Source organism: Panthera pardus, unplaced genomic scaffold (assembly GCF_024362965.1).
Source record: "Panthera pardus isolate Hobbes unplaced genomic scaffold, ASM2436296v1 HiC_scaffold_10, whole genome shotgun sequence".
Lineage (NCBI taxonomy): Eukaryota > Metazoa > Chordata > Mammalia > Carnivora > Felidae > Panthera > Panthera pardus.
Window position 1 is genome coordinate 47807924 of NW_026526655.1, and position 13736 is coordinate 47821659.

Below are 13736 nucleotides of genomic sequence, written 5' to 3' on the forward strand. Positions count from 1 at the left end.
AATCCCTTTCTGTGGATATAAAAGAGGTTAAAGCTAGTCAGGATGAAATAAATGCTATAACTGATCTGTAATCTCTAATGGTTGCCACGGTGGCAAGGATGGATGAAGCAGAAGCAAATCAGTGAGATAGAGGACACACTTATGGAGAACAATGAAGCAGAAAAAAAGAGGGAGACTACAACAAACAAGCACAATTTAAGAATTAGAAATCAGTGACTCATTAGAAAGGAACAACATCAGAATTATACATGTCCTATATATGAAGAGAGAGAAAAAAGGGTAGAAAGTTTATGTGAGTAAATCATAGAAAACTTTCCTAACCTGGGGAAAGACACAGACATCAAAATCCAGGAAGCACAGAGGACTCCCATTAGATTCAACAAAAACCAGTCCTCAACAAGGCATATCATAGTCAAATTCACAAAATACTCAGGCAAGGAAAGAATCATGAAACAAGCAAGGGAAAAAAAGTCCTTAACCTACAAGGGAAGACAGATCAGCAGAGGTATCCACAGAAACTTGGCAGGCCAGAAAGGAGAGGCAGGATATATTCAATGTGCTGAATCAGAAAAACACACAACCCACCTTACACCTGTCAGAATGGCTAACCTTAACAACTCAGGCAACAACAGATGTTGGCGAGGATGTGGAGAAAGAGGATCTCTTTTGCATTGTTGGTGGGAATGCAAGCTGGTGCAGCCACTCTGGAAAATAGTACGGAGGTTCCTCAAAAAACTAAAAATAGAACTATCCTACGACCCAGCAATTGCACTACTAGGCATTTATCCAAGGGATACATGTGTGCTGTTTCGAAGGGACACATGCACCTCCATGTTTATAGCAGCACTATTAACAATAGCCAAAGTATGGAAAGAGCCCAAATGGCCATCGATGGATGAATGGATAAAGAAGATGTGGTATATATATACCATGGAGTATTACTCAGCCATCAAAAAGAATGAAATCTTGCCATTTTCAACTGCGTGGATGGAACTGGAGGGTTTTATGCTAAGTGAAATTAGTCAGAGAAAGACAAAAATCATATGACTTCACTCATATGAGGTCTTTAAGATACAAAACAGATGAACATAAGGGAAGGGAAACAAAAATAATGTAAAAACAGGGAGGGGGACAAAACAAAAGAGACTCATAAATACGGAGAACAAACAGGGTTGCTGGAGGGGTCGTGAGGGCTAAATGGGTAAGGGGCATTAAGGAATCTACTCCTGAAATCATTGTTGTACCATATGCTTACTAACTTGGATGTAAATTAAATAATAAATAAATTAAAACAAAACAAAACAAAATAAAATAAATAAAAGAACTAACATGTTGGGGCACCTGGCTAGCTCAGTCGGTAGAGCATGCATCTCTTGGTTTTGGGTCATAAGATAAAGTCTCATGTTAGGCCCAGAGCTTACTTGAAAAAAAAATTTTAAAAAATGCTGGCATGTTATCTAATCATCAGAGTTATGAAACAGCAGGTACCAGAGCAGTTCTAGATTCATTTTTGTTGATATTTTTAGGACACTGGGGAAAAAGTGTGACTGTCAGTTATTTCATTTTGTTACTTTTGTAAAAGACCTGCTGATGTTTTTCTTTTTTTGTGTCGCTCCGGGATCATTCTATGTTTTTCCTGGCTCCAAACACGACTCTCACATCAGGCAACAACTTCCAGCTGTACTATTTCCTTTATTCTCCATTTATGTGATTTTTCCCCCCAAGGGTAGTTCAGATTTTCTTATCTCACTACGTGGTAACAATTTCGTATATAAACATGAAATAACTTCATTCCTTCATTTATTCAAAACCTGTGTGGTGAACATTCGTCTATGTTTTGAAGCGGGTACTGGGGATGTAAAGTCACATAAAGAATGGTCCACAGACAACTAAACGTACGGGGTTGGAAGTTTTGATAATGATGTGTAGAGTATTACAGAGTTGCAGCTGGAGGGCATTCATATCATCTCTAGTGGTAGTTCTCAACTTTAGCTGCACATTAGAATCACCTGGGGAGGTGCTAAAAATCCGTGTGCCCAGGTGGCACCCCTGACCAATGAAATCAGAATCTCTGAGGGTGGGTCCCAGGCCTCAGTTTTATTTCTAGAGCTTCCAAGTGATTCTGATGTACAGAACCACTGTGTGAGAACCACAGGTGTGGATATTCATAGATGGGGTCCCAGTAGAGTTGAGACTTGCATTTTATTTAGATGTATGAAGAGGTTAGGGGATGCCATACTAGGAAGAAAGGGCATCTTTGAAGAGGCAAAGGATTATGAAATAATATGACAGGTTTAGGCAACTCACGAGTTATCCAGAAGGGCAGAAGGAAAGATAGTGAATGGACTGTTCTCAGGTATGCAGATAACTAATCGTAAAGGACCTTGATCTATTTATTTTCAACAGAAATGATTGTCATAGTCCTTGACAATCTGGGTATAGGAAAGGTTGGGGGTGAGCTTAGAAGGGAGTAGAAGAATGAAGGTAGGAGACTAGGAGTGGATGACTATGAGGAAGAAAGGAATAAACTAGGACGGATAGGCTAGCACCCTCTTGAAGGAACCAGTGGTTCAAATGATCAAAGGCACAGGGGCTGCTAAGGCCCTGTGAGGGAAGAACACATTTTGATTAATGTAGGTCAGGACTGATAGTCAATGTTTAAATCGGACTTAGAATTAATGTTTCTAGACAAGTGTTTCCTCTTGTGAAATTTCATGGTGGATCAGTGGGACAGTGACTGGCAAAGGGGGTAGAAGGAACTAGGTAGGAAATCCATATCATCTATTATCTGGCTAGAGGGATCCAGACTCAGCTATTTTCAGGCATGGAGAAACAGAGATCCGGTCTGAGGAGCAGATAGGGAGGTTGTTGTTTAATGCTTACTTTGATACCCAGGGATTGAAATCTCCCCTTTCCAAATCTCTCTGAGTCTCCCTACCCTGCTTTCTCCTCCTGTCTTCTGCACATCAGTCTGAATATGGGGAGGCACCATTGACTAAACCTTCTAAACCTCATTTATCTTCTAACCTCATTTATCACTGGGGAAGAAACTTCTAACATAGTGTTAGTTAAACAAGACTTTGTCTGATTTGGGGAGTGGATGTGGTTGAGCCTACAAAAAACAGGCTATTGTTATCCAAAGATGGAGGTATATGGAGATTGATAGTGATAAGATTCTCACCAACTCATTTGCTTTTTTACAGGATTCTATCATGAGAACTTCGGTTTGCATTTGCAGAAGGGCATCTCTCTTACATGGGATATAGTCTGCAGCTGGAGAACAGGAAATAATCTATTGGCTATAGAGGGTTGAATAGAGCCCATACCCTCAGGTTGATTAGCATGGAACTAAATGGGTAGACTTAACTGATTAGCCACAGACCAGTATTTTTTTTTTAAGTTTATTTATTTATTTTTGAGAAAGAGAGCACACACAAGCTGGGGGAGGCACAGAGAGAGAGAGAGAGAGGGAGGGAGACACAGAATAGGAAGCAGGTTCCAGGCTCTGAGCTGTCAGTGCAGAACTCCACGTGGAGCCGGAACCCATGAATCGTGGGATCGTAACCCGAGCGGAAGTCAGAAACACAGCCGACTGAGCCACCCAGGCGACCCTGCCACAGAACAGGATTAACAAATACACTGGCTACTCAGAAAGTAAGTATGACGTTGTAGCAGCAAATTTAAGATCTTCCTGTATCTGTAACCACATACCCTTCCCACCTCTTACATTGGGCCCACTCTCTCTGCTTTTATCTGTGACAACACTTCCACAGGTATACTGGATCCCACCCTGTTAAAAGATGTTGGTTCTACAATTATCCCCTTCACTTTTTTGTTAACAATTTCCTTTCCCCTGCTGGACCACTACCAACAATTACTAACATATTTACCATCTTGAAAATAACCCTCCATGACCTCACATTTCTCTCCAGATGCCACTCTTATTTTTCTTATTTTCTTTATCTTAACCCACTTATTATCTCCATTTTTCTTAAACCTTTCAAGAAGAGCTGTCTCTATTCACTCTTTCTACTTCTTTACCTCAACTTTCTCCTGAACACATGCCAATAGGAATTTAATTTTCTCTATTCCCCAGAGTCACTTGTATAAAGGTCATGAATAGCTTTCAAATTGTTGAAACCAATGGGCAAATCTCCATTCTAGCTGTATTGATCTCCTTGCTATTTTTGAACATGCCAGGCACACTCCCACCTCAGGGCCTTTGCACTTTCTGCTTCCACTCCTTGGAATGTTTTTCCCCCAGGTATTCATGAGGCTTACTCCCCTACTTCATTCAGGTCTCTGCTCAAATGTCATCTCTTTAGAAAGCTTTTATTGTTAACCCAAAAGAGAAAAACTTTTAAACATAATTCTCTATTCTATTCCTGTTTTATTTTTCTTTGAAAAATTTATCACTGCCTGATATTGTGTTATTTACTTTTTTGCCTGTCTTTCTTTCTTTCTTTCTTTCTTTCTTTCTTTCTTTCTTTCTTTAAGTTTTATGTAAATTCCAGTTAGTTAACATAAGTTTCAGGGCTTTCTTACTGAAAGAAAACTCTAGGAAGGTGGGGATTGTGTCTGTATTGTCCCCAGCTTCATTATCAGCATCTAGAATAGTGTCTAAGATATCCTGTGTTTTCACTCATATGTGGAATTTGAGAAACTTAACAGAAGACCATGGGGGAAGGGAAGGAAAAAAATAGTTACATAGAGGGAGGCAAACCATAAGGGAATATAGAATTTAAAAATCTCTTAAATACAGAGGGGCGCCTGGGTGGCTCAGTCGGTTAAGCGTCCGACTTTGGCTCAGGTCATGACCTCACAGTTTGTGAGTTCAAGACCTGCATTGGGCTCTGTGCTGACAGCTCAGAGCCTGGAGCCTGCTTCAGATTCTGTGTCTCCCTCTCTCTGCCCCACCCCTGTCTCTCTCTCAAAAATTAATAAACATTAAAAAAAATTTAAAAATCTCTTAAATACAGAGAACAAACTGAGGGTTGATGTTGGGGGGGGGTTTGGGGGTGGGGAAAATGGGTGATGGACATCGAGGAGGGCACTTGTTGGGATGAGCACTGGGTGTTGTGCGTAAGTGATGAATCATGGGAATCTACTCCTGAAGCCAAGAGTATATACTGTATACACAGCATGTTAGCTAACTTGACAATGAATTATATAAAAAAAATAAATAAAATGAAAAAAATAGCGTCCAGCATACAGTAAGGAGCTCAGTAAATATTTGTTGACTCTTGATCAAATGAATGAAAGAGATGTTTATGAAATTAGATTCTCCTGAGATAGGAAGGAATCATTTTGTGCCAGAATGATCTGATATAGTTTCTTGATTATTAGAAATGTTTTAACTATGATGTGAGAAAGCCATTATTTTTAGGCTTGCACCTAGAATTGTATTTGATATGCCCTCCTAAATTAATCTCCAAGCAGTGTGGCAAATTGTTCTTTATCTTATTCTAATCATTAATCTGGTATTTGAACTCAGATAGGAAACATTAATTTCCCTTTGTTTTCTCAGAGTTTGACTTTGTGGTATACCCAACAGTTCTCCACCCCCTTCATTTTTCTACTACTCCTTTATCATAATGATACCCGAAATACAAAGGGGAAGGTGGGAGCAATTTGTTAGTCTAGTGACACATTCTATGTTTACATCAATGGATAGATTTTAAATGGAACAGAAGATGAGCTGTATTTTTCCCAAACTGTCTAATTCATAGAGCTCCCTGAGGAAAACGACTTGGCCCACAAATTAGAGGTTAGCTGACAAGGCAGATGGTTGAAATGGTTTTTCTATCTTCCATGTTAAGTTGTCATTTTAAAAATTAATGCCAAATATAATAAAATTCTGAGTTTGGAGACTTGTCTTTTTCATGAAAATCTGAAACCTGAGCCATTTATTTCTATAGTTGTGAACATAAATCCCCATGGCTCATAGTATGTTAGTAATCAGAAAGGGCCCTTTGAGTAAGTGCTTGTGGATCACTAGCCTTTGAGAAATGTACCAATTCTGTGTTTTCTCTGAAAAAGAGAAAAGGTGACAAAGAGAACTAAAAGCATGAAAGTGAGTAAAACTTAGAAAATAGTAGAAAAATTTACAGCAATAAAACCACTTGTTATCTTGTGTTTACATTTCTAGTTTGTATTTTCAGATTTATAAGGGTATACTTTTATTTCCAAGTTAAACAACAGACAATGAGTAATGTAATATAAAACTGATTTCATTCATCAGCTTAACTGGGAAGTATTAGAGATGCCACATTGATGTATAGCACCTCATCAAAGGAAAAGCACCCAATTGCTGATTTCAATGGCTCATATGCCAATAGATCCTCAGTCTATGCTAGAATTCTGTGGTGTTCCTAAGCAACAGTAGTCCTCCAGTGACTTCATTATGATCATGTTAATGTGTGTTTTTTCTCAAGGGTAGTTTGAGAAGCAAACTATAACTATTATGAATACTGGAATTACAGGGAGAATCCCCAATACCATATTATTTTGATATTATAAATAGTTCTATGCATAACAACAAAGTATATGAGGTTTACAATGATATTTAGGGCTTGGGGGCTCTTTTGGTATAGTAATTCATGAGATTTCTAACCTCAGGCTGGGGACTTATTTGTAATTTACTTCATTTCTTATAATTCATTTCAGGCTGGAAAGACTCTCAGGTTACACTTTCAAGGTTTCACAGGTATAATAGCTTGTGATGTGTTTGTGATTCTGGTGATGACTTTAAATATTAAAACTGCAACTCTCATGATATTTACACTGGATCTGCCACTAACAAGTAAGGAATAGTAGATTCCTGCTTACAAAAAATTTCTATAATTTAGAAATTGATATCTGTTGAAAAAGTCCAACCTCAGGGCTGCCTGTATAGCTCAGTTGGTTGAGCTTCTTACTCTTGATTTTAACTCAGGTCATTATCCCAGGGTTGTGGGATGGAGCCCTTCACTGGTCTTTGTGCTGAGCATGGAGCCTGCTTGGGATTCTCTCTCTCTCTCTCTCTCTCTCTCTCTCTCTCTCTCTCTCTCTCCTCTTCCCCTCTCCCCAACTCGTACTTGTGCTCTCTCTCTGAAAAAAAACAATTCAAGTTCAATCTTAAAACGTCTTTTACTTTTACTTTTTTTTTTTTTTAAGAAGGCTCCACACGCACCATGGAGCCCAATGCAGGGCTTGAACTCATGACCCTGAGATCAAGACCTGAGTTGAGATCAAGAGTTGGATGCTTAAAAAAAAAAGAGAAAAAGAAAAAAAAAAGAGTTGGATTCTTACCCGACTAAGCTACCCGGGTGCTCCTCAACCTTAAAGCATCTTAATGCTTATGCAAAGCTCCTTATTTTCTAGTGATGAAACCAATAAACAGTTAAATATAATTTAGTTTAAATACTGACAAAGTAATGAGGGACTTTATTTTATTTTTATTTTATTTTTTTGATTTAATTTATTTTGAGAGAGAGAGCACGTGTGAATGGGGGAGGGGCAGAGAAAGAGGAAGAGAGAATCCTAAGCAGACTCTGGGCTGCCAGTGCAGAGCCTCACGCAGGGCTCTAACCCAGGAATCTTGAGATAATGACCTGAGCCAAAACCAAGAGCTAAACACTCAACCAGCCACCCAGGCACCGCAAGAGACTTCAGAAGCATCAGAACTTTTATGTCCACATGAACATTATATTCTTCAAGGGTGTTATCTTAGTAGTTTGCATTTATTTCAGTGACTCTGCTGTTGTTCAAAATATATTGGCCTCAATGAAGGAAATCGCCCCTTTTTTGAAACACATAATATGAAATCTACCTTCTTACCATCTTTTTAAGTGTATGTACACCATTGTTAATACAAGCATAGTGTTGTATAGCAGCTCTCTAGAATGTTTTCATCTTTCATGACAAATTATTTACTCACTGAACAGTGTATTTGTTAGGATTCTTCAGAGAAAGAGATCAGATGTACACATATTTATTAATTATATACATCATAAAGAGATTTATTATAAGCAATTGCCTCAGGTGAAATGGAGGCTGAGAATTCTTAAGATCTGCAGTCAGCAAACTGGAGACCGAGGGGAGCAGATATGGTTCCAGTCTGAGTCCAAAGGCTTGAACACCCAAATTATTAATATTTTCTTCTTACAGGTTTTGGGTAATCACAAAAGAGGGAATATATGATTACACTAAGATTAAGTAATATTTGTGAACAATTCCTGGATAACATTTTTCAGTCTGTATGTTTTCTCTTATTGATATTTAAAGTAAATATACAATACCAGTTAAGTGTTAGTTTCCACATAGCATGGCTAATTTCTAGATGATCATAATGAGAAGTTATTTTTAAAAATGCAATAATAGATGGTTCGGGAGATTATAGAATCAAGTTTGTTAGAATGTATTTCTCTAATCTTCCAATTCTACTTCTTCCTTTTCTCTTCTACCCACCATAAATTATAGTGTTTAGAGATATTTGCCAACCCATGGCATATTTAATTTATATGACCTGAAATTGCTCAGGACAGAAGTATTTTACTGTGCCCATCTGTAAGAGAACTGAGTACTCTACTGTACATCAGACTTGTCCTGTGAGATGTCCTAGAGATTTGAGCCCTCAAAGAATCTATGTCTTTACTTAAATATATTAACCAGCATGGATATTCACTAAACAGTAGGAAAAAAAGTCTACTTTTTATTTTTTATTTTGTATTTTTTAAATGTTTATGTATTTATTATGAGAGAGAGATAGAGAGAGTGAGCATTGGAGGAGCAGAGAGAGAGAGAGGCAGAGAATGCCAAGCAGGCTCCATGCCATCAGCATGGAGTCAGATGTAGGGCTTGAACTCACGAACCCAGGCTCACCCAGGTGCTCCTCAGGCACCCCTCTGCTTCATTTTAAAATGTTATTATATTCACACCAGGTGGTAAGTTAACAGAAGCACATTTTACTTCAATTATTCAAGTATTACCAATGTATTTGTTAGTGCAGTAACAATTAGGATCTCATCCTCAAAGTGTGTTTTGTGGGTCAGCAGTGGCCCTCATCTGGAAACTTGAAAGAAATATAAAATCCCAGGCATCATCTAAGTGTTACTGAATACAGCCTTCATCTTAACACCTTGTTAACAAGACCCTCATGTGATTTGTATGCATGTTCAAGTTTGGTAAGTACCCTTTCAGGGCACTTAATTTGGTAATGGTGAGGAAGGTGGTGAGGGGGCCCTTCCAGCAGGTAGCTGAAGAAGTCCAGGTGAATGATCCTGAGGCCATGAGTAACATAGTGGCAAGTGTGAGAGGAAACTGAGGAGAGTTACAAATGTCTCCACATTCTGTAGAAAATTTTAAAAATAATTCTTGACTATAGATGCTGGCGAGGATATGGGGAAATGGGAACCCTCTTGCACTGTTGGTGGGAATGCAAACTGGTGCAGCAGCTCTGGAAAACAGTGTGGAGGTTCCTCAAAAAATTAAAAATAGATCTACCCTATGACCCAGCAATAGCACTGCTAGGAATTTACCCAAGGGATACAGGAGTGCTGATGCATAGGGGCACTTGTACCCCAATGTTTATATATATATATATATATATAAATGTTTATATATATAGCTCTTTCAACAATAGCCAAATTATGGGAAAAGCCTAAATGTCCATCAACTGATGAATGGATTAAGAAGATGTGGTGTATATATACAGTGGAATACTACTTGGCAATGAGAAAGAATGAAATCCTGCCATTTGCAGCCACATGGATGGAACTGGAGGGTATTATGCTGAGTGAAATAAGCTAGTCAGACAAAGAAAGATACCATAGGTTTTCATTCATATGTGAATCTTGAGAAACTTAACAGAAGACCATTGGGGAAGGGAAGGAGAAAAACAAAAAAAGTTACAGAGAGGGAGGGAGGCAAACCCTAAGAGACACTGAAATACAGAGAACAAACTGAGGGTTGATGGGGGGTAGGGGAGAGGGGAAAGTGGGTGATGGGCATTGAGGAGGGCACTTGTTGGGATGAGCAATGGGTGTTGTATGGAAGCCAATTTGACCATAAATTACATTTTAAAAATATAAATAAAAAAATAAATAAATAAAATCTAAAAAATCTTAAAAAAAATTCTCTTGTGTAGGGTTCACTCTCAAGTGTTCTTTTGCAATGGATCTGAGGTGAAGCCTAGGTATTATTATTGTTTAAAAACTCCCCTGATGATTCTAAATGTGCAGTCAAGGTTGAGAACTACTGCTTTATGGATTGGCTTTAAAATAAGATATACACCTAATATTTGTAAAGCAGAATAAAAGTAAATGAAGATAAGACATGATAATAAAAAAAGCGTATTAGCTTCTTAATTATACAAAAAAATAACTACGTGAAAGCTTTGATTTAGCTTTTATTTATTTTTAAGCAAATAGATTTTGTTCATTTGGGTCTTAAATTACCAAATAAAGTTTGTGTTCTCCTTCAGATTTCATTGTATAGAGTTCTTTTCAGGCTTTCAGCCCCTCAAGCCGTCATGCCTTAAATAAATTTTCTTAAATATATTGCCCGATAAAAAAAAAATAGTTTCCTGTGGGGAATCACAAGGCATGAGTAATAGGTATCTAACTGTGAAATCAAATGTCTTGTTAAGAGACAAACACTTCATTAAAAAGCGAATAGTCAATTATTTCAATGCAGTAGTATTTTCTTGCTCATTTTTTATTATGAATTGATTATAAATTGATAATGGTTTTCAATATTAATATTGGGGCTCAGTTTTTTTTCTTTAAAGATTCTGCTGCACATTTCTCAAACCCAATTAGCACATACCAGCAATCACCCGGATGAGCATTACTCAGAGGTTGAGTTTGTTGGCTACAAAATGAAAATTTGTTGCCTGTCACTTTCATAGGGCACAATTGTTCACAAAGAATATTAGCAATGTCAAGCAGTTCTCAAGCATCAGAGCTTCAACCAATTTATTTTTTTGCTTTTATTCTTAGACAAACTCATGCTATTTGTTTTGTTGTTCAGAAAACAATATCCATTGTGCCAGAAGTTTACATATAAACCATCTAATTCTTATAACTAGGTAGCATTAAACTCAGGTCTGCCTGACTTTTAGCCCATGAACTTTTTAACTATACATCATCTTTCCTTGTTAAGTGTCACAGAACTCAAGATAGCTGATATTTAACAATACAGTTGACCCTTGAACAACACAGGTTTAAACTGCACAGGCCCACTTATAGGCAGATTTTTTTTTTTTGTTGATAGAATACAGTACTGTGAATGTATTTTCTCTTCCATATGATTTTCTTAATAAACTTCTTTTCTAGCTTACTGTATTGTAAGAATATATTAAATAATACATAAATCATGCAAATTTGTGTTAATTAACTGCTTATGTTATGGGTAAGGTGATTCAAAAGTTATATGTGGATTTTGGGGGTGCCTGGTTGGCTCAGTCCAAAGAGCAAGTGACTCTTGTTATCAGGGTCATGAGTTCAAGTCCCATGCTGGGCATGGAGCCTACCAAAAAAAGGGTATGTGTAGATTTTTGACCCATGTACGTAGGGGGTTGGGACCCCTAACCCCTGAGATGTTCAAGGGTCAACAGCACTAAGCAGAAAATCCTTTTGCTCTTGCAAAGCATCTTTCTTACCGTTGCCAAAAGTAGTATCATAAAACCCCTTGTATTACTTTATCCTTTTTTTTTTTTTGAGACAGAAAGAGAGGGGCAGAGAGAGAGAGGGTGAGTCAGCTTCATGCCCAGCGCAGAGCCCAATGTGGAGCTCAATCCTACGACCATGAGATCATGACCTGAGATGAAATCAAGAGTCGGATGGATGCTTAACTGACTGAGACACCCAGGTGCCCCTACTTTATACTTTTGTTTAAAATTCTCTAGCCCCTCATTTCCCTCTTTGTGTGAAGTCAGGAGTCTTACTGTTAGATTCCTGTCTGCATATGCAAACTCTCATTCTGTACACCCACATCCATTTTGAGCCCCATCAAAACAAATTTACTTTAGTTCTCTGAATCTGTTTGGGTTCTTCTCTGTTTCCCTGTACATATTTGCTCTGCCTGTAATGATTTTATTCCTTAATCCAATGACAAATTTCTAGCCTTCTGTATTAGTCTGGTTCTACAGAGAAGCAGAACCAATATACGATATACATATAAGAAGATTTATTCTAAGAAATTGGTTTATGTGATTATGGAGACTGAGAAGTCCCAGGATCAGCAGGTGGCAAGCTGAAGACCCAGGAGAGCTCATGGTAGAGTTCTAGTCTGAGTCCAAAGACCTGAGAACTAATGGTGCAAATTTTAGTCCAGGGTCAAAAGTAGGAGAAAACTCATGTCCCAGCTCAAAGACAGTCAGGCAGAGAGAACAAATGCTCTGTAACCTCACTGTTTTGTTCTATTCAGGCCTTCAGTGGCTGTGACCCACCCACAGCGGGAGAGCAATCTACTTTAATCAGTCTATGGATTGAAATGTTAATCTCGTCCACAAACGCCCTCACAAATAGGCCCAGAATAAGGTGTACACACGTGCGTGCGTGCGTGCGTGTGTGTGTGTGTGTGTGTGTGTGTCTGTGTGTGTGTCTGCATGTTTAATGTTCATTTTTGAGAGAGAGTACATACAGGCAAGGGAGGGGTAGAGAGAGAGGAGGACAGCCCTGAAGTCGGGCAAGTCTGCTGGCATGTAAGTGAGACTGCTAAACTGGCTCCTTGTTCAGGCGGGGCACTTGGCTGTGCTCTGTAGTGAGGTTGGGGCCACCAGCTGGGCTCCCCAATCACCTCTGGTCTGGTGAGTTGCAGGCTGTGTTCCCAGGCAGGTCAGTGCCACTAATGCACTCGGTGATTGTGTGAGGCTGTGCCCTGCCATGACTCCTGGTTGGATGTGACCTCAGCCTGTACTTTGTGATTGGATGGGGCCACCTGCTGGTTTTCGGGTTCAGACAGCCGCGTGTCCCGTGGGACCAGTGACTGAGGCTGTGCTCTGTGATCTGGCAGTGATGTAAGCTGTGTCCCAAAGTTGTGCCACTGAAACAGGTCATCTAGGGTGCTGTAGTTCAATCTCATCTTTGGGGCACTGAAGAAGTTTGAGCTTGAATGAAGGTGTTTAGAATTTGGCCAATACTATGTGTTCATGATAAAGATGTGACTCTGGAAGTGGGGAAATTGTGCTGGTATCTTCTCCTAGCTTAGAGTTCAGACTGGTATCTCCCAGAGCTCATGCTCCCACCTGGGTTCTGGAAGATTCCTTTTCTGGCCTTTGCAGCAAATGATAAACACATTTCATTTATGAGCTTTTACAAGCCTGAGGAAATACTATCAGATGACCTTTATATAGCTAGAAAGACAGGTGGAGTTTTGTTCATTTTCTTAGGGTCAGCAATCCTAGAACAGCTTGGTTGGGTGTTTCTTGTTTGGGTCTTTCATGAAGCTGCATTCGAGATGGCAGTAGGGATTGCAGCCTCAGAAGGCTTGTTGGGGGTTGGTGGATCTGCTTCCAAGAAGACTCCCTCATATGGCTGTTGTCCGAAGGCCTTAATTCCTCACCACATGGGCCTTTCTGCAGTGTTTCTTACAATACAGTAGTAGACCTCCCACAGAGTAAGCAAATGAGCAATGGAGAGGGAAGTAGTGGAAGGTTTTAAAAGACATTTTCTCTTTTTTTCTATATGTTTACTGCCTTTATGCAGAGTGGTTTGCAAGTGCTTCTCACTAGGTCCTTGATCTTGAAGAAAGGA